Source organism: Equus asinus, chromosome 20, assembly GCF_041296235.1.
Source record: "Equus asinus isolate D_3611 breed Donkey chromosome 20, EquAss-T2T_v2, whole genome shotgun sequence".
NCBI lineage: Eukaryota > Metazoa > Chordata > Mammalia > Perissodactyla > Equidae > Equus > Equus asinus.
Genome location: NC_091809.1, coordinates 47,870,177 through 47,897,046, shown reverse-complemented (window position 1 = coordinate 47,897,046; position 26,870 = coordinate 47,870,177).

Genomic DNA, 26,870 nt, shown 5'->3' with positions numbered 1-26,870 from the left:
TTTTAAGCCACCAGTTTGTGGTAATTTGTCACAGCAGCCCCGGGAAACTAGTCCAAGCCCTTGGACTCTGGCTAATTTACCAGCTAATGTGTGTCCCCTTGGCCGTCAGAACAGCTCTGTCCCACAGTAACTGACATGGCTGGGTGTACTGGAAAGAGAACACGGCCAGGGCCCAGCCTCCTCCCTGCGCTTGCTAGCTGTGTGCCCTTAAGTGACTTGCCCACCCTATCTGAGCCACATCTATGAAATGGGGACACTGATGCCAGTCCAGTCTGCTTCACAGACTTGAGAGATTTGTATTCAATCCTGTCTCTGAAACACTTTATTACCTCTGATGCAGGCTATATGTGCAGCCAGTCGTGTTCATTTTCATTGAGATGACACAGAAGGAGAATCTGTGTTTTCCATTTCCCTCATGCCCACGGGTCAGGGCCACCACCCAATGGCCCTTCCACCAATGGTGTCAAGCAGCTGTGATCCAGTGCATGGACACTTGGGGTCAGTTGTAATCCCAAGTGAGAATTACTGCTAACAAGACCACTGGGATTCTGGCTAACTGGGAAGGCTCAGAGGGCAACAAGCGGGAGGAACCCAGGGCAACAGCCTGAAGGGTCTTTCTGAAAGGAACTACTCTTCCTCTACCTCTGCTGATGCCAACCCTCGCCCGGAGCCCCAGAGGTCCCTCCTTCATTCCTGGCTGGTCCTGTGCTCTCCTGCCCTCAGCTGAAGTTTCCTGGGACTCAGCCTGACTTCCAGGCTGTCAGGACACATCCTTTTTGCCTGTACTGGCCTGGCCCTTGTTTATGGTAAATCCCTGGTACCTAACAATTCCTGGCACATACTAGGTGTTAAATAAATAAATTTTGAGTGAATGAATGACACTTAGGGCTCATTGTACTGGATTCCTAGTATTAGAAGCAGAATTCAGACTACCTATAGTCAGGGTGGAAAGAATGACCCTCCTCACATATGTTAATGCCCCTGTACATTTCCGGTGATGTGAGATTGGGAAGCTGTATGTTTTAGACTAAGATTGAACTATCCTCCACCAGAGGAGAGGATGGTGGTGCTCATGGAAATGTGTGTGTGTGTGTGTGTGTGTGTGTGTGTGTCTGCAGGAGCAAGTAGGGAGCAGGGCAAGATTTGGAGAAGAGGGCTATTTAACAAAACCACATCCCTGATGGGGTGGGGGGGGGGGGGCGCGGTGCAGTGATTATGGTGAGCGTGTGTGTGCACAAGTGTGTGCACATGTGCAGTTGTGGATGCATGCGTGCATTGGGGGAGGACTGGAGGGCACATCACACTGTTCCTTCTGTTCCTGGCAGCAGTGGTGGTCGGGGGCAAAGGGGGATTCTGCAGCCCCCTCTGTGGAGGAAGGGTACCTGAACAGGAAGCAGAGACTCAGAGGCCTGAGCAGAGCAGATAAGAAGGGTCTCGAAAGTCTAGAACAGTGGCCCAATCTGCAGTCCTCAGACCCCTCCAGGGTCCCGCAGGTAGAAATGGGGCTCAGGAGCTATTTTTAATATTTCTGTATGCCCCGCAGAAACGAGACAGTTACCAAAGATAAGGGTGCACAGACTGCTAACTGAGACATCATTTCTTTGCTTTTGGCTGGAATTATATCAACTCAGTGTGATAACACTGCTAATCGCACACTGATCTGAACCCCTGATTGGCAGTCGTACATGGCTTTGATTAATAAAAGATGGGAAAACAAATTATTACTTGATAAATGCAGTTTGTTTGGTAGACAAAAATCTTTAAAAATACGGGGTGCATGGTGGAGAGGGAGGGAGAGGTTATGACTGCGAAGAATACAGTCTCTGGAGCCAGACACTCAGATTCAAATCTGGCTCAAACACCTATAACAATGCGGTGCACGATCCCTTAATGCTCTAAACCTCAGTTTCTTTATCTACAAAATGGGGAACATACTAATATCCATCTCAGTGTTATTGTGAGGATGAAATGAGATCATATAGAGAAAGTCCTTAGCTCATTTCCTGGCATATAGGAAGACATTAATATTTAATGCATTAAATATCAGCTCTTATTATCATAATTACAATCTCTACTCTTACTACTTGTAGGCTGGTGAAAAAGTTGGAAAACACGAGGCTACATCATTCTTGAGGTTCATCACTGCTTTTACAATGAGAAGTAGAGGGAACTGACCCTCTGCCCACACATCAGAACTCACTCGGGGTGTAGGAAGTCTCTGGGAGCCTGAAAGCTTTAAAGAGGAGGATGGCTACCCAGCTGACTGACTTCCCACTGATAGAGAATCAGATTTTATTGGCCACATGGGGCCAGAAATTAGGAAGGATGGATTCCAGGCCAAGTGACTGGATGTTAGACTTAGCATATTTTTTTCTATTGCTGCATAACAAATGGCCACAAATTTAGCAGCTTAAAACAACACCCATTCGTTATTATCTCCCAGTCTGTAGGACAGAAGCCTGGGCAGGCTCAATGGAGTTCTCTGGTCAGGGTCTCACAAAGCCGAAACCCAGTTATCTAGTGATCTGGGGAAAGATTCCGCTTCCAAGATCCTTGTTGGTCAAATTCAGCTCCTGTGGTTGTAGGACTGAGGTCACCATTCCCTCACTGGCTGCCAGCTGGCGAATGCTCTCTACTCCTACAGGCCGCCCACGTCCCTCATCCTGGGGGCCCCTCCATCTTTAAGCCAGCATGACTCATCCAATCCTTTTCAAGTTTCTGACTTCCCTTTCCACCGCCAGCTGGAGAAAACTCTGCTTTTAAAGGGCTCTTTTGATTAGATTAGGCCCACCTCCTCAAATCTCCTTATCTTAAGGTCAACTGTGCCACCACATAGTCACTTCTGTGATATCACATTCACAGGTGAGGGTGAGGGTCATTGGGGGGCATTCTCAGAATCCTGCCTACCCCAGGCAGGATGTTAGACAGAGGGCGTTTGTCTTAAGACGAGGCTCTGAGGGCTCAGTAATGCCCTGTCTGTTTGCCCCATGGGAGATTGCGTATTTCTTCTATTCAAGGGGGACATAGTCATCATGAAGGGATGTTACTAACACCCACCACCCTCCAGTTTCCCCTGGAGATGGCTGGAGGCTCAGGGTTTCAGGGAGCAGGGCTGATTTGTGTGTATGTCACCCAAAACTCCATGCTCTGGGAGGCAGATGCTCATTTGCCTCCTGGCTTCATTCTCTTTTCCTTCATTTTCCCACACTCCACCCTGAGCTCAGGCCAAGCCCCTGTTGTAGGCTCCCCTTCTTGTCTGGAGGAGGAAGGCCTTTTGTTATCGAGCCACCTTCTTCCTCTCCTCTGACAACTTCTGTTCAAAACCTCATGCCTCCTCTGTGACCACGGCCTCAGCTGTGTCTTAGGCGAATCCCTCCTGTTTCCTCAGCCCATGGACTAAGCCTCACCAGAAACTTTAGTGGATCCAAGACCCTCGTCTTTTGCCGGTTGACATTATTCTAGGCCCTTTGTTCCCAATGTACGCTTCCAGCCCATCTGCCTCCCCTGTGCCCCCCCCCCCAACCAGCCCCTTCAGATTGGCCTCCACTCGGAGGCTCTGGATTACATTTCTGACACCTACAGTCCCCCAGGCTGGGTGCTTGTGTGGTCAGCGTCACACTGCTCAGCTCTCGGTCACCTTCCCCGAACGTGTTCTGCAGGCCCCCAGGCACTTGGAAATGACCTGCTGTGCCCTACTCTGGCCTTGTTCTACATCTGTAACATGGGAGTAAGGACAAGGCTAGATCAGCAGTGCCCAAGTCTGGCTGGGTATCAAAACCACCTGTGGAATTAGTACAACGCAGATTTCTGGGTCCCACTCCTGGAAAAGCACAGGCTCTATGTGATTGGGGGCCCCACAGGCAATACTGGTGGCCGGCCAGCTGGGGAACCCCCGCCCTTCCAGATCTAGCTTCCTATGCTTCTGAAAACCTCTAGCCACAGATGAGCCAGACAACTTCAGCAGTCTATTTAGGAGGCCCTTCAGCTGGACACAAACCCCTCTTGAGGAAGAAGCAGGGGCATTCTGCCGCCAGGCTCTCTGGTGTTTGAAGTCATTTCCAACGTCGGTTCTATCTGTGCAGCAAGACCACCAGAGTGTAATGGCATTCTCCTTGTCTCTGGGATAAAGGAAAGTGTCCGGACGGTCATGCTGCCTCAAGGGGGAGGGGCAGGGGGCGATTCCACTGGAGCTGTCCACCAGGACCTGGCCCCTTCCCATTCCTGGGGGCTACTGGGAAGTGGCTTCCAGCCAAAGTACTCTGAGGAGCCGATTGTCTCGTTTGCCTAGTTGTTATGGAGAGATGCGACACACAGGCAATCAAACCCCTTAGCTCACCTGCCAGAGGAAGAGAGCGAGCGACAAGTGTAATAGCAGGGAGAGAACAGATATTCCATGTCACTCTGCTTACATTATCCCCCATAATGAGCTCTGCCCGACAGCTGCTCGCACGGCCCGCGCAGGTACAGCGCTCGCTCACGTGGTGCCAGGGAGCATGGGGTGGGCTTCTCTACCCCATGCAAGTCTGGGCCTGCACCAGCTGCCCTTCCCCCCAGCCTCCCCTCCCCCAATCCCAGCTCTCTGGCCTGGCAGGAAACCAAACCATTCATAAGGCAGGAGGCTTGGCTCCCAGTGGAAATGGACAGAGCCACAAGAGCCTTATGCCTCCCATCGCCTCATTTCACACACATAGAAACTGAGGCACCTCTGCCAGCGAGGTAGGAGCTATAAAGAACCTGACTTGAGCCCTATATGTAAGGCACTGCTGTGTGTGTGTGTGTGTGTGTGTGTGTGTGTGTGTGTGTGTGTCAGAGAGAGAGAGAGAAGGAGGCTGTAGAACTTCCCTCTCCTTGAGCTCACACCGTGGGGGACTAAAGCTCACCCATCCTGCCACACCTGATGAACAACACACAGTATCTTAGCAAGGGTCCCTTGAAGGGCCAGATTGTCAGTCAAGACCTGGGTGGAGGCTGCAGGGAGGAGAGGAGACTTACACTAGGTTCTGGAGGAGGGAGAGGACTCGGCCACAGGTGTTAGGTGGCATCAGAAGGGCGGCAAGGGAGTCACAGGACAGTCGGTGCCCGCTCTGGCTTGGGGAGGGCCAGTCTGGGTCACTAACGTCATCTCTTTTTAATGAGCTTCTGCCCCACTTAGGAGAGCAAGGGGAGGGGAGCAAGTCAGTCTTGGAATCAGGTCTCTAAGTTGTGGGAGATCTGGAGGTTTTCTAAAAGCCCAGTGGGTGGGGTCAGGAGATGCGGGTTCCAGTCCCAGCTTGGCTTCTGACCAGGCGCCGCTTCTCGAGAGCCACTCAGCCGGCCTCTCAGTGTCTCAGCTCTTGCCAGAAGGTGGAGGGGTTTTAGCTGCCGCCCCTTCTGAGAGCCTGGGTGTGAGGCTGCAATTCAAACTGTGGAGCTGCAGTAGCAACATTTCAGCCTGGTCTGCTTTGGGGTTGGATCCTAGCGAGGATGGGGCATGGAGAGGCAGGGACGGCTTCCCTCTTGCTCTGATACAACGACTCCCACAAGGCTTTGTGTCCCCTGCAAGAGAAACTCTCTCGCCAGCTCCCACACAAGATTTCCGGGGCACACCTCCCCACAAGCCTGCAGGTGGCAAAATAAAACAAAACTATCAATTCTTTAATTGTTTTCTTTTTCCTCCCTGGGGAATAATAAACCCATTCTCAGTTAACACACAGGCTCTCGCTCTCCCCCTCCCACTCTCTCTATTGTGGCAGGCAGCCTGAGAGACTAGATGTCTGAGAGAAAGTTCTGGAGAGCCCAAGGCTCCGGAAGGGTCAGGGGGCTGGAGAGGAAGGGCAGAGCTGTCTGCTGCCCACTCCCCATGGGCTCCTCTCCTCCCACAGCCAATGGTGGGCGCCTCGGGCCGGGCTGGGCCCAATGAGACCGAGCCCCAGAGCGTCAGGCCTGGCCCCTAGGACTCCCCACTGGATGCAGGAAAGGGAGGTAGAGGTAGAAACAACCTGGGGAGAACAAGAATCAGGGACTTGGAAGAAATCTCAGTGATTCCTGAACATTAAATGAGTTGGTGTTTAAATGAGATGCAAATGAGCCTCTGGTACTTTTGAAAAGAGTCAGTGGCAGTTTGGCTAAGAGACACAAGAGACATCCGGAGTAACCTCTCCTCAGGGACTCTCCAGCACACTTAGGAGCCGCCAGAGCTACCCAAAGCCAGGTCCCTCTCCCACTAGGGCCACCCCAGCACCTCCTGTCTGTCCCTGGGCTCGGTAGTCCCCCAGGAGCATCTGCTGGCAACTTCTCTTCCTTTGTTCTCCAGAAGCCAAATGAGTGAAGGGTGAAAGCAGACCCCTAGACCTGGAATTCACAACACTATAGAAGTCTAGCGAAGGGAGGGACCCCAATATCATCATTTCCCCCACTTTACACGTGAGAGGGCCTGACCAAGGCCACACGGCAGTTTTGTGCCGAGCTGGGCTAAGAACTCAGGGCTCTGAGAGCCACCCACATCCCTGCCCCAGTTCACCCCGCCACCCTGTGAGTGCAAAGAATTTCCTTTCTGAGGTCTGTGAGATGGGAAACTGCTCATGGAAAGCAGTCCAGACCACCATATCCAGAGAAAAACATCACCTGTGTGTTGTGTCTGGAACTTCAGCCTGATTCTCGTCCAAACTCTAGAGCCCGGAGGAAGTGGGACGATACAGGGGTAGCTTTCCCCGTGGACTCCACAATGTTCCTGAAGGTTCTCAGATCTCCGTGGACCCCCCACTAACAATGCCTCCTGCTTCCTTCATCCTTTCCCAATCCAGACCCTGCACAGACATTCCTGGAAGCAGGCCTTCACCACTGCCCCATCCTGGGACCCCCAGTGGTCCATAGCTGGGCCCGGGAAGAGTGAGAAGGGCAGAGAAGACTGTCTTTCAGGCAAAGTGAGTTGGCCTTTCCCAGAGCTTTTAGGGGCTTGAGATGTTGGCAACAACCTCCAGAGGGCAAAGGGGAGCTGGCTGAGCCCCCTCAGAAGACAGGCAGCCAGGCAGCCTGGGAGGGGAGAGTGGGGTGGGGAAAGGGGGTATGGGGTCCTGTGATGGAAGAGTCGAGCACAGTCTACAGCCTGTTCCTCTGGAGGGGCTCCTCAGACCACCAATGCCAGCTGCCCAGAGGAAGAGTTAGCCCCCAACTCGTGTCCCCCAACCCTTGGGAGGCTTCGGAGCCTACCTCCCCACCCCCAGAACTCCTGGCCCAGCCCTTTCCTGCAGTCAGCCCAAGCCCCGGGACACAGGTCCCCCAAGTGAGCACAGGAGGAGACGGGGCTGGGGATAAAAGCGGCACCGAGCCCTGACCCTCGCGTACTCAGAAGCACTCTCTAACAGAGACCCTTTAGCTCAGAGCTGGGCCCCCTGGTGTGCTTAGTGAAAGCTTGATAAATGAATATGTGAATTGATTGCCAATTAATTATTGTTGGAGACCTTCCAGCCAGTGAATTCTTACCCCCTCCCCAGCCCATGTAGTCACCCCACAGAGCCACTCTTCCACTCAGTCTGGCCACCTAGGAAGCCCCAAATTCGAGATCCATGGCTAGGAAGGAGGGGGCCCATGGGCTCTGATGATGGGCACGTTTTCCAAACTCTTCAGGGCCCTGGCAAATGGTGGGCCTCACTCATGACCTCTTGACAGGCCCTGAGAACTCCGGCGGCAGATGCTGCCTTCTCGATTGTCCAGGCATCTGAATCTTTAGCCCCAGGTTTCACAAACTCCTTTAGTCACTCCCCTGGGGACAGAGAGGGGTGCATAGAACATAGGTGGCCCACCACCAAACTCCAGTCTTCTCATCCTCGGATTCAGATAGAGAACCTGGACCCCAGATCACAAGGTCACAGCTGGTCAGCGGCCAGGTCTCCCAAGACACCTGCCCTCCACTGGAGGGAGGTGACTATCTCACCCCAAGGATGGCCAGCCTGAAGGGAGAAGGAAGGGGCTTTGGGGAAAAGGAAAGGGACAATCTCTGGAATGTTCCATGTGTGCCTACCCACCAAGCTTCTCTTCGGTTCTGGAATAATTCACTGGGACAGCAAGTGCAAACTTGGCCTTCTCGAGCAATTGAGGATGTTGGTCACCCAGACCGTGGCTACTCCTAGAGACCCCGCCCTCTCTCAGTCAGAGCGTCTCCGAATAATCTGAGTGGCGATGATGGTGACCACTGTAGCCTCATCCATAAGGATGTAGAGATCAGCCAGCAAGATGAGACGGGGGACCCTGCTTAGCAAAACATAACGTAGTTGGATAGGGGGAAAATAAAGAACCGGGCAGCCGGGTTTTCCATTTGTTAATTTGGTAGATATTTACAAGTCTACAGGGTGCCCAGCATAATGCTGGATATCGGATAAACACTGGCAATTAACTTAGATGGCGACCCTGTCCTCATGGAGCTTACAGTCCACTGTAAATATTGAACTTTAGTTACAAGATCAATTTGTGTTCTAAACAAGGAAACGCTAGTGATGTCAGAACATTCAGGAAACACGAGGGCCAGGTCTTGTCAAAAGGAGTCTTGACTGGTTGCATTTTTAATCCCAATCAATTCAATATGGAAGATCACCACTTAGTAGTTATGTGAATTTGAGCCATTTATGTAACCTCTCTGAGCTTCAATCCCCTCACTCATAAAAGGAGAATGATAGCTACTTTACAGGGTTAATCTGAAAATAAAATAAAATAATAAATGTGTGAAATGCTTTGCACGGTTCCTAGCACAGGGTAGGTACTCAACAGATAATAGTTTCCTTTTATTTCCAAACTGGTTCACATCTTTGTGCCTTTACTCCTGCCAAATATTCTCTCCTTCCCATTGTCTACCTGGCAAACTCCTACTCATCCTTCAATGCCTGGCATAGCAGCATGAAAGCCAGAAAAGAGTAATAATTAAGGGTATAAGCTTTTGACCTAGTGTTCCTGGGTTTGAATTCTGATTCTGCCAATTACTGTGTGATCTTAGGCAAATCACTTAGCTTCTCTGTACCTCAATTTTCTTCCCCGTTTCATAGGATTATCATGAGGATAAAATGTGTTAATAATCACAATGCACTTAGACCAGTATCTACTACATAATGGGTGCTTTGTGAATTTTTTTTTTTAAATACAATGGCCAGCTCAGATGTCATCCCCTCTGGCTTGAAAAATCTGAAGTGTTATTGAATTCAGCTGAGCTTGTGGCCCTGCTCTTAGCTATAAATGATCCTAGCCATGGACTCCCGTCCACACTGCCCGGAGTGGCCTGAGCATCACAGGACAGAGAGTGAAAGTCTGCAGATGGACTGTGAAGGACGTGGAGGAGCCAGGGCAGGAGCTGACTTGTGGTCCCAGGAGTCTGGAATCCAATCCAAACCCCAGGCCTAACTACCCCCGTTTCTACAATTACATACCTGGGGAGCTTAGGCGCTGTCCTTTCAGAGATAGCTTCTCAAGGTCATTGCAAACTCAGGACCTGACGGCTTCTCCCTGCAGCATTCCCCTCTAGGAACATAGGCCCCACCCCCAAGACCCAAACTCTAGCTTCAAGTATTCGAGATGCGTTCAGTTCATGCCCAGGCCCTCCTCCCACCCTCTGCCAGCCCTCTCTCCCCCAGAGCTGGCAGCAGCCTCAGCCACTGTCAGGGAATCCTATCTAGCCCTGGCTTGACATTTCAACAGCCCAAGACCTGCAGATAAAAGTTGTCACTGAACAAAGTTCATTTCTCCCTCCCTCTCCTTTCTGGAGGCTTGATAGGCATCAATGTGGGCCGAGATGGTCCTCTCCCTCTGGCTGCTGGGGCTGCAATTCCTGCTTTTTTGGGGGGGGAAACCTTCACAATTGATGATTACAAAGAAGCAGTTTATCACCTGTGCTTTTATGATTGCAGCAACTAAGGGGAAAAAGATGTCCTTTCAGATAAGCATTTGAAGGAGGGGGGAGAAAGATTTTCAAAGACGCCTTTGTTCTCCTGAAGAGCCATGCCACGGAGTTCTGGCAGGCAGCCTGGGAGAAAGGAGAATTTTAAAAACACAATCTGAGTTGGCTTCCAAGCCGCTACACCATCCCTGTCATCAATTAGGGATGTTACTTAACAAGGGGTATGGACCATTGTCTCATCCAGCCTGCTCTCCCTAATTGGATGTAGACTTGCGATGAATTCTCTGGAAAAGGGCTCTGTGCAGCTGAGGTCGTCACCTTGGCCCCCGGACGCTCAAGGCTAGCTCGGGCTGGGCTGGCTCGGGCCTCTGGGGCACGGTGCCAGCAGGGAGATAAGGAGTGGACCTTTCTGAGGCCCTTCAGTGCAGGCAGAGAGCATGGACCCAGAACTCAGAGAAGGGCAGGCTGCCAGTCCATGCTGGGAACTGAATTTGGGTAGCCAGGGAAAAGACGGGATGTCAATTCTGTGCCCTCTACCAACCTCAGCCCTGCTCAGCAGCAGCCTGATGTCTTTCCACTGCAGACCCAGCCTCCTCTCCTAGGTTCCAAAAATGAGCATCATCAGGACACAGAAAGCTTTCAGAGCCTCAGTCCACAAAAGGGTAGGTCTGAAATTAGGTTGAACTGCTGCAGACACAATAAATACTGTGCTCAAGAAGCCAGTGTACCCTCAGTCACAGCCTCACTGCAGCCAACGATGGAGAAACAGCCATCTTCCTTAGCAAAGTGAAATGCCCACATTCCGCAGTTTGCAGTGAAGAGAACTCCTGGGGTGAAGGGGAAGGTGGATCGCATGGTGCCCTGGGTCACCCAGATCTTTGGGGATGACGAGGGCCTGGGGTTCAGGATGCTCCCCACTTTACCTTGTGATCCCAAGCGCAGGCATGAAGACTTTCTTTACTCTCTACAGTGTAGCAGAGATCAATGGTCAAATAACAGAATGGTTAAGTACAGCTTTCCCAAAGGCTCAGGAGAAACAAAATGGAAGAAACACAGAGTGATGCAAAACAGATCATCTGGTTCAAGACCTGCAGTTGGCTTGTGTTCAACTTGGAGCCCTCCCGCGGTTGCTCCTCACAGGGATGGCCCCCTGGCTTGGCCCCTTGCTGCAGTCCACCTTTCCCCAGCCCATCCAGGATCCTGGGGGCCCATATCCAAGTAAATGAGATGGGACTTACCCTCCCACCTACCCAAGAGCAGCCTCCTGATTTCCAGGTTCTGTCCCAGAACCCACCACTTGACTGGATAATTAAGGCAGGGAACATCCAGCAAATATCTCCAAGGAGCAGCATACCTTCCCACCCAACCTTGCAGCCTCTGAATCACAAGCACACAGGACTGCAGCCCCACAGCCTCACACACGGGCAAGAATACCTACATTCCAAAGCAAAGTGCTCTTTCCTAGTCTGAGCATGCCTGGCCCACTTGAAGCCTTGGTCTTCAGCCTAGGTTTCCCGCTCATCACTCTGGTTCCCTCTAGTGATAAAGCCATGGCCTGCTTGGCTGGACTCCTAGTGCATGCCTAGGCCAACTCTGTCCCCTTGCCAACTCCCTGCCAACCATTCCACTCCATGCCCTGGATGTAATTCCCTAGAACTCCTATTTACCAGCATGGTCCCTACACTGACCATGCACCATCCGTCTCCACAATGGAAACACCTACCTGACTTCCTGCGCCAACAACTCCTCATCCCCCGCCTACTGCCACGCTCCAGCCCAGCCCACCATAGCTACTGCCCCCGGCCTGAATAAAGCCTAATGTCCTCCCGATCTTAGAACCTAGGAAGAGAGTATCCAGGAGCCCTTACCAGGAGCTAGCCACAGTGCTGAGTGAGGTGATAGTCATAAGGGAAGCAGAGTGAGAGCTCTTCCTTCTCCAGAATTCTCCTTGGGAAGAACATCCTATGAATTTCTACAAAAGATGAGTCCCCCAAAAGATCTGGAAATGAACAGAGCTGTTGTCCATAAAGCAAGGATTTGAATTTGCTTGATACTCTGAAGAGGGAAGAGAAAAGAAAGAAAAAAGAGAAAGTATTGGCAAGAGGACCAAAGGTTGAGTCTCACTAAGTGAACTGAGCCATCTCTTGAATTCCTGCCTCCCCAACCTTCAACAAGTCTGCAAAACCTCAGCAGATGCTGGGAGTGATTAGATAGAATATGGAAACCAGCAAAGAAGATCCAGACATGCCTGGGAGTAGAGCATTAGAAGCAAGAAAAAATAAATGAAGGAGCCCAAGAAATCACAGGTTCATGTCACAGGCCACAGAATTGAGTTTCCAGTAGAGTTTAATACATCTCTCAAGGTCAAGAGGTCCCAACTCATATGTTAAATTATAATCATTATAGCTATCATTTTACTGAGCACCTACTATGTGGCAAATTTTGCATACTTGGTTTTTTTAATCCTCGTAATAACTCTGTGAGGTAGGTATTATACCCATCTTAGTAATGAGGAAACTGAGGGTCAGAGTGGTTAAGTGACTTCCCCAAGATTACCCAGCTATTGCATGGCAGAGAAAGGATTGAAACCCTGGCCAACTGAATCCAAAATCCATGCTCTTTCCACGCTGATGTGCTGGACTCCAGAAGTCTCCTCATTCCCTTTCATCTTCATCTTGGTCTCTTCCCATTTTCCTTCAAGCTGCTCCTGACAGCTCAGCATGGGTCAACTGAGTTAGACCACAATCATTCAGTCACTCAACAAACATTTCTCAAAATCTTACCATTTGCCAAGAATTGTGCAAGGGACTGAGGATTCAAACACAAATACAACACAAACAGTGACCAGGTACTGGGTGCCATGACCAACAAGCATCTGTAGAGCAATGGGACAGCACAAGGGGGAGCTCAGGGTCTGCCTTCAAGCAAGTCACAGAGAACAGGGCATTGGAAGTCTGGGGAGGTTGTTTGGCCAAAATGGACCACACAGAGTCTTCTGATGCCAAACAGTCAAGCCTAGAGTCACCTCGGAGATAGGACTAGGGGATAGGACGTTTTTTTTGCACTTTACCTTTTTGCCAATCAAGAAAGAACAGAAAATGTAGACTCTCTAACAGGCTCAACCCTGTATTGAAAGGAAAGGAAAAAGCGAGCTAACGTTTCTGAGCATCTCCTATGTGCCAGGCCCCCCTTCAGTCCTCACAACTCCACTTTGCTGAGGGAGTAAAGATTGGTAACGTAGCTTGACCCAGATCGTTCTGCTGGGAGATGCAGAGCTGGGATTCAAACCCGGCCCTGCCCACTCCAAAGCCCTTGCAGGAATATCTTTCCAAGACACGCCGCCTCCCCACCTCCACCTCCGGGCAGAAGCACTGCGTCCACCTGAATTGACTGGTTGATTAAATGCAGGCACAGCAGGTAGCAAGTGCTGCATAGGACTGTGCCAGACTGCCATCGCCAGGACCCTCCCCGAGTCATAGGCTAGAGCTGAAGAGGTATCTGAGGGCTTGGGTCCATGCTCTTCAGCCTCCTCTGCACCAGAAGACCCTCCTTCCAGGCTGCTTGACTCTCTTCATCTCCACCTCCCCTTCCCAGCTGGGAAGTCTGAGCACCAGCCTCAGGAAAATGTCAGCCAGGCCTGGCCAAGCATATGCCTGTGTCATTGGCACCCGCAAGGAGCTCCAGCACTCAGGAGGTAGAAGGACCTGGTGCCAGGGGCGGGGCAGATGGCATCTCATCAGCCCCGTCACTGCTCTGAGAACCCTCAGACCTACTCTTGGCTTCCTCTCTGAAGCAAGGGCTGCCCACGAGCCTTCATCCCCCGTGCCCATGGCAACCCACCCAGCCCGCAATGCCGTGCCAACCCATGAGCTGGCAGAGACACTACCACAGCTCGATTCCCTCTGCCACCTGCATGTTGTCACTCTTCATTGAGCATCGTTGGCCTTCTACAGGGCTGTGCTCCCAGGTTCCGGGCTTCCAATCTGCTCTCTGGGAGGTTGACAGAGGACGAGCAGGGCTGGGGGAGGCCTCCCTTCCTCGCTCCCACCAGCTCCTTGCCGAGGGCCTGGATGTTGGAACAAGTACTAGGAACCCAGATGGCAATTGCTGCCATCTAATTATGCGTGCATATGATATTAGCCAAAAGCATTTGACTATCTCCTGTGGTCTCAAGCAGCTCAAATGGAGAGGCGCGCGGGTTCGAGGATTACTCCAGCAGGGTAATGGCTGACAAGACTGCCTGCTGCCACTCAGGCGCCACTGGCAGGCTGTCTTCTGCCACCAAACCCATCACTCTTCACCTGAGGGAAGAGGAAAAGCTGGGAGCTTAGGTCTTCTGGGGCCTGCAGGGCCTCGAATCCTCCAAGGCTTATGGCTCTTGGCCTTTCCCTCATCCTGTCTTACTGGTCACAATGTGGAGACCTCGAGCTTCACCAGGACAGAAGCAAAGGGTTTGTGTTTTCCAGAAATGGCATTTATGTGCTCATGGGGAATTCTATTCATGTCTTAATAACCATTAAGAAATCTCAGTTTCTTCCGAGTCTACCATCTCTAGCTCGCCAGTTGATAACCCCTAACCTAGAAAGAAACTTCAACCCATGCGGCATCCATCTGGAATTAATTGGGAACTGTTGGTGCCTTTGCCTGGCCCAGTTTCCTGGAGGCCAGATACCCTGTTTGGTTTCATTTTCTTTCTGGAACCTAAGATGCTTAGCACATGCTTTGTACACATTAGGGGCTCAAGACATGTTTGTTGAGCTCAATTTCACAAGTATAGTCAACTATTTTCTGGTTATCTGCTATATGACAAGCACCATGCTAGATACTGGGATAGTGACATGAACAAAGCACTGTTCCTGCCCTACAAAACTCCACATCTAACCCATCAATGTTTAATTGTGAATTAGTGAAGGGAAGAAGAGTCCCCAAGAAAGGAAAGGACAGGTGGAAGCTGAAGGTGGAGCGGGAGTGAATCATTGCAACGGGAAGAGTTTCGGTGAGATATCAGCAAGGATTTCAACATTTGCATTGTCAATAAGCACTCACAGACTTGCTGTGATGAGGCAGGGAATTCACAGATACGAGCGTCTCTGATCTGAAGGAATGTGCGAGGAAGCTGAGTGAATAGGACAGACACATAGAAGAGAACACTGCTTCCTGTACTCATCGCTTAAGAAGCAAGAGAATGGCATGGAGGGAGCTCCTCCGCCACTGCAGTCAGAAGGCCTCATGGGCTGTCAGGGATTGGCAGCACAGCTGAGCCACTGAGAGCAGGATAGGGAAGGCAGGAAGGGGCTGGGAGCCGGCACTCACCTGCCCCTGGGGTGGGCGAGGTGCTGTGGAAGCTGACTCAGCCGAGGATAATGACATTTAAGGCTCAGTCTGGTGAATCGGCCGGTATCATGGGACACAGCTATCTCCAGTCTTGGTCCAGGGAACTCGTCCAAGAGTTCCACGAAGATGCAGAGAGAATGGTCCCTGGAAGGCTCATGTTTAAGGACTGGGGTTCAACTGAACTCTGAAATGGGGGTGGGTGGACACACACGATGGGGCTCTAAGCCCACCCCGAGAACAGGAGCACATAACTGAAGTCCTCAGAACTGGCCAAGAGGATGCGGGGATTCTCACCTGGGTGCCTTAGGAGAAGCCCTCCTCACTCATTGATTCCCTCTGGTCCCGGTATCGGCATGTGGCTCCCCTTCATATGAAGGGTCAGCAGTCCAGCTGGGGGCACGACCGGCGAGAGGCTGGGCCGAGGCGGAGTCTTCTGAACAGGCAGGACTTGAATGGAGCATAAAGGCTGCAGAGAGAGGGGAGGGCACTGTTGGCAGAAGCACGGAGTGAGAAAAGATACCGAGGTGGGGTTTTTATGGCATGCTTCTAGTCCACTTGGAAAATGTGTCCTCTGGAGTACCATATTCAGATTAAAGAGTACTGCATTTTATATTTGGGAATATGGCTCAGGGTTAGATTAAAAGGGGAGTTGGATATCAGACAAAGGAGTTTTGGAATTCTGGGAACTCTAGAGCTGGTGAAGGGATATAGATACGGTAGAGCTGGAGGGATGTGTATAGATAAAGTGACCTCTTGGCCCTCACATCATGCATGGAAAATCCAAGAGGAGAGTGGAAAACCCTCTCATGTATTGCTGTTAACCAGACAGAGAGTTCCAGATAGGAAGGAAGGAGATTGACCCAGGCAGTGAGTGAGTGCGTGTGTGGGGGGGGGGGGGGGGACAGGTGCTGGAGAAGCAGAGCCGTGCTTACGTGGTGCTCGCTGGGGTCACCCCACACCTGGCTTTGGGGCCGAGGCTCAGCTTTGGAATTTGACAGGGGATAAAGACAAGCCAACACCCACCACCTGTCCCCACTTTTCCCCCCAGCAGCCCTCTTCTCCTGTCCCTCCTCTTTCTCCTCTTCTCTTGGTCTCGGGTAGGATGCCTTCCCCGCTTGTCCCCCCCTCCCTGCCCCCCGCCCCCCAGCAGCATGACTGCCTTCCAGCCACAGGAAAGCGGGTGTGTCAGATCGTAGATCACCACAGAAGGGTTGACACCTCGTGGGTAATGAAGAGAGAAAATGCATCAGGGGTGTTTAGGGGAGATGACAGCTGATCACAGAGGCCTCCTCCTTGCCCAGATGTGTTTTGTCAACTGATCACTCAGCAGACCGGAGAAGGAGCTCGCTCGAGCCCCCCCGGGTGCTCTGGAGAGATGGGGGCTCTTTTGATCCCAGACGTGCTTCACTCTGGGCTCAGCCACACTCCCGCTGCTCCCCTGGTGGGGTGGAGTGAGGAGGGGACAGGTTCCCTTTGAAGCTCATCCTGGGACAGGGCACAGCTTCCTTTCCCTGTAGAAAAATGAGAGCAGCCAGCTGTGATGTGCTCAGAAATCGAATCCGCCAAGAGCAGAGACAGCGCTCTGGCGGGCAGACTGTGGTTTTGTGCAGGGCCCTCACTTTTCCAGGGCCCCTCCAGCCCATGTAAGCAATGTAGCCACGTGACCTTGAAAAGCCATCAAATCTCTCTGAACTTCAGCCTCATTATCTGCAAAACAGGGATGATTCCGTATTTTATTAAATCTAAGATACCATTGATTGTAAGACCCACCATTCTTTTATTCGCCACTAAGAAAGAAAATAAATGCTACCAATTAAACCGTGACATGCCATCAATTTTAAGACCCATCCTGATGTCAGAGATGTTAAAATGGGAAAAAATGTCAGTGTGTAAATTTATGAAATACGACAATAATAATTCTTACTGACAAGGTTTTGGAAAGGATCAAGTAAGCTAATGAGCATCCACATGCTTTGTAAACTAGGAGACACTGTAAAACATGAATCGTGCTTATTATGAGAATATTGACGGTGGGAAAGATCCTGAACACACTGGAACACGAGCTCCAGAAGGGGAGCCTTTCTGGGCTGACTCTTTCCCTGCCACATCCCCAGGGCCTGGAACGGGGCCTGGTACATAATAGGCTCTCAATAAACATTTCTGAATAAATGAATGATGCGTCATCTGTGAAGTTCCAAATAAAAGTCTCACCCTGTGACAGGTACATCTGTGCTGCCAGGCCATGGGGCGGTGTTGAGTCCAGAGTTCGAGGCCACTGCTGCTCTCCTTCCTGACACCTTGGGTCAGTACAAGGTGAGAGCCGGGGAAGACTCAAGGTCAGGGCTTCCTGAGACAAGCAGGGCACCACCTCCCATGCTTGACTCTGTTTTCATCAAACAATCTGGGACGCTATTCCAGTGAACAGATGGGAAACATCCCCACTTCTGAACAACACAAAATTGGACGCCATTTGTTGAGTGACAGCTGAGTGAACAACCAGGGGCTGCATCTTATGCGGGAGAATACAAATATGCACTTCTCATTGCCCCTGCAAGATAACTTTGATATTTTGTTATTGATACAGTATGGCCAGTATGAATTAGTCCATAACAGTTAGATATCCACCTCTCTTCCACATGGCATAAAGGTAAGTCTGGATTCATCAAAGTCAATCATGGTCAACTCATTCCCCCTGTCAATGATTCATTTAGGAAGCAACATAGGGCCCAAACTTGGCCAATGGAGAATGAGAGGAAATCTACTGCAAGCCTTCCTTGCTGATAAAGAGAGACACACAGGAGGGAGACATGGCCCCTCTTCTTCTACCAGAAGCTATTCTGTCTGCATGGGAAGGATCTTGCATCATGAGGAGTCATGGCCAATGTGCTGAGGACCGCAGAGGAGAAAGACGGGGAGAACCTGGGTTCTCAATGGCATCGTGGAGCTGCCCAAGTAGCCTGGACACTCTCTGCTGCCATGCTTCCCTCCCTGTGAGATACTCCTTTTCCTTATTGTCTAGACCAGTTTAGTCTGGGGGCTCCATGACTTGCAGCATCCTGCCTGATACAACTTCCCACCTCTAGTCTCCACTCTCTCAAATCATTCTCCACAACCATACACCAGAAAGATCTGGTGGCAAATCTGGCCATGTCGGCCTTTCTATGGCTTCTCTCTGACGTCAACTTCAAGTCCAAATTTCTTAGCATGGTCTATGATGCCTTTCACGATATAGCCTCTGCTTCCTCTACAGCCCTACATCCTTTTACTTCTCTCTCTCCTGGGCCCCTTTGACCATTCTTACCCCTGACATTGCTACAATCTACTCTCAACTAATTGGGCAAATCATTAACCTTTCCATCCTCAATTTCCTCATCTATAAAGTGGGAATAATAACGATATCTACGTCATAGAATTGCTGTGCGAATGAAATGAGTTAATGTATATTAAGGACTGATGCCCACATTAGTGTGTAAAGTGCTACATAAATATTGCCACTGTCATTATTATTATTATTTCCCCAAATGTGCCTTCTTCTAGGCTTCATTTTCTTTCCACAGGCTGAAGGCAGAAGACCAGGCCCTAGAGGATGGCAGAGGCACAGGATACAAGGGCCTGGGTCCCTGAACCACCACATAGAAAAGCTGCCCACAGACGTGTTGAGCTAGAAATAAACCCGAGTGCAAGAAATAAACCCAAGAACAGATTTGTTTGTTACAGCAGCCAGCACTCCCTAACTAACAGAGACACCCCTGCCATGCGCTCCCCACTTTCCCCATGACAATCCTTTTCTAGGAACTCGCATGCTGCCGTTGTCAGTTTACATTTTCCTTCTCCCTTCCTAACCAGAAGCAGGGCTGAGTCAAGTTCACCTTCAATACTGTTACGGGTTGAATCGTGTCCCCTCAAAAGACACATTGAAGTCCTAACCCCCACTACCTTAGAATGTGACCCTATTGGGAAACAGAGTCATTGCTGAGGTGACTAGCTAAGATGAGGTCATACAGGAAAGGAGTGGGCCCTAGTCCAATATGACTGCTGTCCTTAGAAGAGGAGAGAAATTTGGACACAGACACGCACAGAGGGAATACAACATGAAGATGCACAGACACACAGGGAGAACGCCAGGTGATGACGGAGGCAGAGAGCAGAGCCGTGTAGCTGCAAGCCAGGGGACACCAACGATTGCAGCCACCACCAGAAGCCGGAAGAGGCAAGGAAGCATTCCACCCAGAGTCGCAGAGAGAGCGTGGCCCTGCCAACACCTTGATTTTGGACTTCCAGGCTCCAGAACTGTGAGAGAATAAGTTTCCGTCATTTGAAGCCATCTAGTTTGCAGTACTTTGTTCTGGCAGCCGTAAAGAACACAACAGTGCTCTTTACAACAGTGTCAGAGCCGGAGTTGGAACTTCATCAGTGTCTGCGGAGGGGAGGGAGGGAGGGAGGAGGGTGGGAAGAGGAAAAGAAGGAAGAAAATGAAACCGCCTTTTGCCCCTGCTTCATCTCCTTCTAGACAGCTACCAGGGATTTTTCAGGCTCTGGGTGTGGGAAGAGAAGATCCCTTCCAGAGAATATTGTGAACACGAGCGGGATGCACCCTCCTGAAAGAGGAAGTGAGTGCAGTGAGGAGGCATTTCCGTCAGATAAGCAATTGACAAAATAATATGAGGCTATAAAGCCACAGTATCCCCATGGCCTCATAAGCTTGGAGAGAGGATCAAACACTTAAAAAAAATTATAAGAGGCAGCCTTGTATAATTTCTCTGAAGTGTCTCCTGGGCACCGAAAGCCTATAAATAGACAGTGCATCTGGTGTGGAAACTCTCTTGTTGGGAGAGGGTAAAGAATAGGGTGGTGACCACAGGCTACAGGCTCTGGATCTTTCCAGAACTGTCCAGACTGTGGGGGAGGGAGTAGGCTGTGTCAGAGAGCCGAGGGCTGCACTGCGTGCCCTGGGAGGGAAGCTGCTGGGCAGGGGTGAGGCAGAGGCTGGATGGCGGGCAAGCCGACATGTGGGGCAGCAGGGAAAGAACAAACCCCCTATCTCAGTGTTGACTGATGCGGGCTTGGCGAGCCAAGGAGTCGAAAGAAAGATTTCTTGGACTCTCCAGGTCTTGTGGTAGTGCTCTTTTATTCAGAGAATACCATGGGGACAGGACCCATGGGCAGTGAAGGGCTGCAATGTGTTGAGGGTTAGGGCTAAATTTATAAGGCATGGGTACATGACTTATTTTTACTAGACAAAGGAAAGATGATGTAAAAAGTCATTAAATGGTATCAGTGCAGGTGGGCTATAGTTATTGAGTGGTCATACAACTTTAGACGTGAATCGGGTCATATAGATCGGCATGCAGGCCAGGATGTCCTGGGTTTCTCTCCCTGGGGCAGCCCTGATCCACATCACTGATGGCCCAGCAGTTGGTGACCCCCTGAAGGGAGAGAGGGGGATCGTAGTTTCCTATGGCTGCTGTGGCAAATTACCACAAGTTTGGTGGCTTAAAACAACACAAATTTATTATCTTACAGTTCTGAAGTCAGAAGTTCAGAACGGGTTTTACTGGGCTAAAATCCAGGCGTCAGCAGGGCTGTATTCCCTCTGGGAGTTCTCGGGGAGAATCCACTCCTTGGCCTTTCCCAGCTTCTAGAGGCCGTCCGCTGTCCTTGTCTCCTCCATCTCCAAAGCCGAGTCCCTCGCGTGGTGCCATCTCTCTGGTTCTCCCTCTCCCACCTCCTTCTTCCACCTTTAAGTGCGCTTGTGATTCTATTGGGCCCACTAGAATAATCCCAAATAATCTCCCTGTTTTAAGGTCTGCTCATTAGCGGCCTTAATTCCAGGTGCACGTAAGGTAACATAGTCACAGGCTCCCTGGATCGGAATGTGGACATCTTCGGTAGTGGGTGGGGGACATTATTCTGCCCACCACAGTCTGCTCTCTGACCCCCAAAGATACAGGTCCATCCTTCAAGCAAAATACAAATACATTCACCCCACTTCTGGTACCAAAATCTCTATTAGCCAGGGCACGACCAGAGAAGCAGAACGAGTAGGAGGTATATATTAGGAGACTGATTACAAGGAATTGGCTCACATGATTGTGGGGGCTGGTGCAGCAAGTCTGAACTCTGCAGGGCAGGCTGGAAGTCTCGGGCACGGACTGAAGCTGCTGTCCACGGGTGCAATTTCTCCTTCTCTTAAGGAAGCCTCAGCCCTGCCTTTAAGGTCTTTCAGCGGATTGAATCAACCCTACTCAGATTATCTAGGATAACCTCCCCTATCTCAAGTCACCTGATTACGGATTTTAATCACATCTACAAAATACCTTCACAGCAACACCTAGACTACTGTTTGATTAAATAGCTGGGGACTGTAGCCTAGCCACGATGACACATCAAAGAGACCATGACAGGGATGAAGGTGGCTCACCAGGAACCCAGTCCTCTGCCTCAGCCCACTAACCACAAGCTCCTGTAAACTTCAGAATGGATGGCAATTCCTGAGGCCCGTCCTCTCCGTGGAGTTACATGGGCCTGGGGAGCCCTAGGAGCACAGTCTGCTGCTCTGCTCCACCGTTCTCTGAGACTAGGAACTCCTTAAGAACAAAGGCCAGGACTTTGTATGTGTCTTGGTATGTCGCAGGGCCTAAACTCGTGTTCTTCGTATGGGAGACGCTCAGGGAATGTTGGTTGGAAGAATTTTGTCTTTGTTGAATAAATATTCTCCCCCTTTCCTAACCTGCCAACCCACTTGGTCAGCTACCAATTTGATGACATTTCTGGCTACTAATTCAGATGTTGGTACAACTTGCATCCTATTACATATGACCAGGTGGTATTGGTGGGATAATGAGAAATCATCCCAGGGGTGGGAGTAGGGTGGGTGATGGTAAAACACATGAGTATATTAGAGGAAGGGGCCATGGCATCTCTTTGCAGAGACTTTTATAAACAGAAAAGAGCCAGCCTGCCTGTGTCAGGGTGAATATTGACTTGTCTAGAGACAAGTATCCTCAAAATGGCCCAACAGCCCAGGAAACCTCTTATTCCTGAGTGTTTCAGATCTTTGGGAGATCCAGGATGCCCTTGGTACCAAGGACATAGAGTAAGCGTCTGACAAGCTGGCCCTTGAAGAACTTTTTGTCCTGACCCCTTATTTTACAGAGACTCAGAGAGGAGAGTGATTTGCTCAAAGACACACAGCGAGCCACAGGCAGACAGAACTGAAACTAGAAGCCAGGGCTTGTGATTCTGATGCACTTCTCACTTTCCACTATGCATCATGTCAACCTCAGTGCTGTCACGTACCAGGATACCCAGAACTCAACCTATGCATCTAAAAGGGTTAGGCACATTTCTCCAAAGTTCGACCTGACAAATAAAAATGGCAACTAATAGGATATATTGGAGAATATGAGGAAGCCATTTGGTATAAACCTAATTCGGCCTGACCTTATCTTTCCAAAAGAGCCTGACCCAGGCTGCATTGTATATCTGCTTTAGATATTCCCTATGGCAAGAACAAAGGCCCTTGAGATAAAGGTGCAACTTCCCTCCCCCTCCCAAGGTTGGCATTTCCTTAAGGATTAAGCATCTTTCCTTAGGCTAGAGACTGATTGCTGCACTCACCTGTGACCACCCAGCTCAAGACAATAGACTTGCCTCCTGCTACGCCCTCTGAGAGAGCAGTCTCACTACCTGCTGTGTCCATCAAGCGCTGTGCCGACAGGGCAATTTTGTGACTATTGTAGGAGGGACATTTCAATCATATGTGAAACGTCCTGTTTGGGGGTATATAACCACTCTGTATACCTCACTCCCTTGGTGCCCTTTCTCCCTTTGGGAAGAAAGGCCCTGGGCCATGGTCCTCAGATTACAGCTCAGAATAAACTCTCCCAAATTTTCATTTATAGATTGGTTATGGATTATTTTCGTCAACATACCAATATGCTCACTAGTGGAAAATCCAAAAAGTGACTTAGAAATGCCTTTAACATCTGTCCTTCCAATTGATTTCCAAAGGCATATCCAATAAGTATGCATTCTAAATAAAAACAGTTTGTGACTTTAGAAAATTCCCTGTCCACTCTCTTCAACCAGATGACCTCCCTGTAGTCCATTCAATATAGAAATTCTGGAAGCCCCACTGCTCCCACGGAATCACTGGATACTCGTGATTTGCTAGTTTGAGCAATCTCATGAAATCCAAGACCAAGTGAAAGTGTTTAATTTGCATATAACTGGATCACTGAACAAGAATAATTCATGGGATGTAATTATACCCTACTTTTGTTTCCCACTGTCCCTTTATGATTTAGTCAATGGGGGCAGTTTTCCCTTTGCCCGTGGTTGTAATCTTGCTCCTGCTCATGTTCCATAGCTTGGTGGCTATGATGGGCAGAATCCTAAGATGGCCTGACAGTTACTCCCTTGAGTATGTTACACTCCATAAGACTCCAGGCTGGATGTAGATTCCCCTGCTAGGAGCTGAGGACCCTAAGCCAACCACCAGTAAGAAAATGGGGGCCTCACTCCTACAACCACAAGGATCTGAATTCTGTCAACAGTTTGGAAGAGGATCCAAGCTTCAGATGAGAACACAGCCCAGCAGACACCTTCATTAGACCCTGAGCAGAGAACCCAGCCAAGCTGTGCCCTGACTCTTGACCTATGGAAACTGTGAGGGAATAAATGGTAATGTGTTACACAGCAGTAGAAAACTGATAAAGTAGCTTCCTAGAATTCTTTCTATTGAAGCACAAAGAGAAAATAATATTCATACAGTACAGTGAGATAAATGGGCAAAACTGCCCAAGGCTGGAGGTACTGTCCTGGGGGATCTGACATCCCCCAGGCCCCAGTCTACCACTCTTGAGAGATGAGGGGGATCAATGTCGAGTCCCACCTGTCTAGAAGCTCTGTAAATAGAAAACCCTACAGCACTTTAAGTTGTAAACACAATCTCAGTTCAGAAAGTTGAATGTTCAGCAATAATCACAACTCTTGATTTGGTATCAAAGTTTTTCCCACTCCAGAAGGATCCTGCTGCCTCTGGAATGCCTGCATTGGGAGAGGGAAGCAAGGTTCTCTCCTGAGGTCCAGCAATAGCATCCTCTTGTCAGCAACACAGACTCTGCATCCTTCTCATTCCAGTCAGAATGCCTTTTTCAGGCCACTGGCCCTCACGGCCACCACCAGATCCTTCTTGGGAGTGGCTGCTCCCATGCTAGAGTGTAAGGATCTGAGAGGCTGGGAACCCTTCAGGCCTAGACATCTTCAGCCTGCTCCCCCACTGCTTAGGTGTGGTTCCAGAAAACACAAGGCTACACTCAGGGTAGTCAGGCAATCACTCCTCTCCTTGAGGACCCCCCTCAGGACGTCTGAGCTTCTGTCAGCACTGCAGCCTGGGGCCCGTGGGATGGAGTGCGAAACCCCTTCCCAGGGACCCAGGGTCTAAACTTTAATTAAGTTCCCTCCAATTCTCCCCACTCCTCTGCACCTCGCCTCTGGTTGAAATCTTATCTCTTTCTGGGCTGAGAAAGAGACTGTTTTCCACAGTCTGGTTTATGATATAAAATCTGTGCTCTGAGCCCTCTGGCTTTGGCGTTTGATATTTAAAGCCAAGCTTTTGAAATTCAAAACTACCCTTTTTTCTCTCAAGCACCTTGCCCTTAGAATTGAAATCCGTGGCTCTCAATACCATCGCCTCGACAATAGATTTACAAAAGGCTACTTAAGATCTCAAAAGCCAGGAAAGGGACTCTTTGTTCTCTCTGTATGGTCCCTACCCTGAGGGCAGAGTCGGGAGACAGCCCACTGCCACTCAAACGGTGAGGCGGAGCAGCGAGAGGGTTAAAGGAATTGAAAAGGCACGAGGTTAACATCAAAATTTTACTGTGAGGCATTTATAAAATGCTGAGGTGTGTTTCCCCAAGGCTCAGTGAGCTGTGGTTTCCATGACTCATTCCAGCCCAAGTATTGAGAAAACCAAGCAATAGTGCCTTTATAAATATTGACACAAATAGTGGGCAGGTAAGTTTACTACATTCATTTGCGAGCACTTGTTAACTTAAACTTTTTTGAAAATAACTTAGAATTTCTACAAAATGCAACTTCAAATACATCACTTATTTTATACTTGAAAAAGTATATAAAAATATTTGTAAGAATTCACATGTATACGGACAACTAATTTTTGACAAAGCGCAAAGGCAATTCAGTGGAGAAAGAAGAGTCGTTTCAACACATGGCGCCGGGACAATTGGATCTCCATATTTTAAAAAATTGACTTCTATCCAAATGTCCAACTGTATATAAAAATTAACTCAAAATGAATCATAGTCCTAAATATAAAGCCAAAAACTATAAAACTTCTAGAAGAAAACATGAGAGTAAATCTTAGTGACCTCAGGTTAGGCAAAGATTTGTTAGATATGACATAAAAAACACAACCCATAAAAAACAAACTGATAAATTGAACTTCATCAAAATTAAAAATTTCTGCTCTTGGAAAGACACTGTTGAATGAAAAGACAAGACACAGACAGAGAGAAAATGCTAGAATGTATCTGATAAAGGACTTGGATGCAGACTAAATAAGGAGATTTAAAAATTCAATAATAAAACAAACAACACAATTTTTTTTAAATGAGCAAAAGATTCGAAGACTCTTCACCAAAGAAGATATATGAATGGCAAATAAGCTCACGAAAAGATGCTCAGCATCATTAGCCACTATGGAAATGTAAATTCAAACCACAATGAGATACCACTTCGTGTCTATTAGAATGACCAACACAAAAAAGGCTGACCATATGACCTGTGGGTAAGGGGCTCTCATACATTGCTGGTGGGAATATACAATGGTACACCCACTTTGGAAAACAGTTTGACAGTTTCCTAAAAAGTTAATCACATACCTGCCATATGGACCAGCCATTGCTCTCTTAGGTATTTGCCCAAGAGAAATGAAAGCATATATCCATACAAAGACTTTTACATAAATGTTCATAGCATCTTTATTTGTAATAAGTCCAAACTGGAAACAATCCAAATGTTCATCAACTGGAGAATGGATAAACAAACTGTGGTATGTCCACACAATGGAATGCTACTTGGTAATAAAAAGGAATGAACTATTGATCCATTTGACACCATGGATGAACCTCTTATACTGAGTGAAAGACACTAGATAAGAAGGAATACACAGTGTATGATTCCATGTATATAAACTTATAAAAATGTAAACTGATCTATAGGGACAGAAAGCAGATCCGTGGTTGCCTGGGAAGAGCCAGCAAAAAGGGATGGAGGGGACACAGAGGGGCAGGAAGGATGGATTACAAAGGGGCATGAGGAAATTTGGGGGGATGATGGATGTGTTTATCATCCTAATTATGGTGATGATTTCACAGGTATATAGATATGTCAAAACTTACCAAATTGTACGTTTTAAATATGTGCAATTTCTTGCATGTCAATTATACCTCAATAAAGCTGCTAAAAAGATATGTTTATACAGGTGATGTGTGTTTCTGGATCTGTCACAGGGATAGACTTCTAACAAAATCCATGATGCCCTCCAAACCTGAGCTTAGTCACATACAACTACATGTGGACCTCTCAAAGATTGGCTTGTTCACCTCATTAAATGTTGTACATAAAGTGAACAACATTTAATTTTTCA